Genomic DNA, 1224 nt, shown 5'->3' on the forward strand with positions numbered 1-1224 from the left:
CTACTTGCTTATTAGTACTGACAAAGTATCGGCTAAAGTAATTCAATGAATTTGGTGGCCAAAGCAGAAATCAGTCGACTGAAATGAACACAGGTGAGTGTACGAGGGTGATGTGGCATCTTAGTCGTTGAGAGTCATCTCAAGCTGAGTTCAGATCTCCATCCATCTTTCTTAACCTTTTTTACAAGCTGCTTGATGAAGACAGGGCTCCATCATCTCCACTCTGACGATTTCCCAGGTGCAGTCACTGTATTCTTTCTCTTTCAGGTAGACATGGATTCCGTGGAAGTACCTCTTCAAGACCAGAGTGGGGCCCATTCTTCCCAGGGCAGAGTCTTCCTCTCCCGTCACCTGCCCCTGGCAGGCATCCAGGTCGTCCAGCTGCTGTTGCAGTCCAGTGCGGAGCTGCTCCAGAAGGGCAGTGTCCCAGGCAGCAAAGAAGCACTCTGTGTGGAAGAGGGTGAAGCTCTGCTGGAGCATCTCATGGAGCACAGAGATGGCCTGGGCCTCCTGGAGCTGGTCACCCTCCACCATCTGCTGGGGAAAACCGAAGCCTTTTCTGTTCTACAGACAGGAGTGAGGGGAGAGTCTGCTCATTTGGCCCAGGAGCCTGAGGTTTTGCTTGAAACGTGGTTCTGAGAGAGATCACAGCCCAGAGATCCTCCCGGGCCGTAGCTGATCAGCACCAGGGTTATCAGTAGAGAGAGTGTGAAATCCATGGGGAAGATGAGGTTGCTGCTTGGCTGGCTGAGATGGCATATGGTGGAACTCTGGAGGTAGGGTGTCTAATGATAATCTTTCTAAGCAAGGCTTTTAATTAGGGAACACAGTACTCATTGTCTGAAAATTTCTGTCTCACTTCCCCTGTGTGTTTTCATTTAGATATTTTCTATCTGACCTAGAAAAAGTACTCAAGCTAAACTCTTAATTTTTATGGTAGAAAGTTAACTTTCCCAATAAAGTTTGGATTTATCAATGCAAATCTATGTCAGTTAAATGAGAAACTAAAGAAAGGCTGAAATTATGTAAGTATGTAAAGACTTATAGAGGTATACATACTTATTATGTACACATGTAAGTATAATATATATAAACATTCCTTTTTTGTGTGCTGTGTCTAAACAAAATTTTTCCTTGATTCTTAAGTGCATTTTCCCCCCCTTATCTTACTCATAGGAATTCAGAGTCACTCAGGCCATATTGGTTTCTGTAGTTTGTTTTCTG

The 1224-nt window shown here is 44.5% G+C and overlaps 1 pseudogene; it reads right to left on the bottom strand.

The window, feature by feature from the left end:
* Positions 1 to 139: 139 nt before the first annotated feature.
* Positions 140 to 719, bottom strand: LOC104991727 (annotated as a pseudogene).
* Positions 720 to 1224: the final 505 nt, after the last annotated feature.

The sequence above is a fragment of the Bison bison genome, unplaced genomic scaffold, assembly GCF_000754665.1.
Source record: "Bison bison bison isolate TAMUID 2011002044 unplaced genomic scaffold, Bison_UMD1.0 scf7180017487012, whole genome shotgun sequence".
Classification (NCBI taxonomy): domain Eukaryota; kingdom Metazoa; phylum Chordata; class Mammalia; order Artiodactyla; family Bovidae; genus Bison; species Bison bison.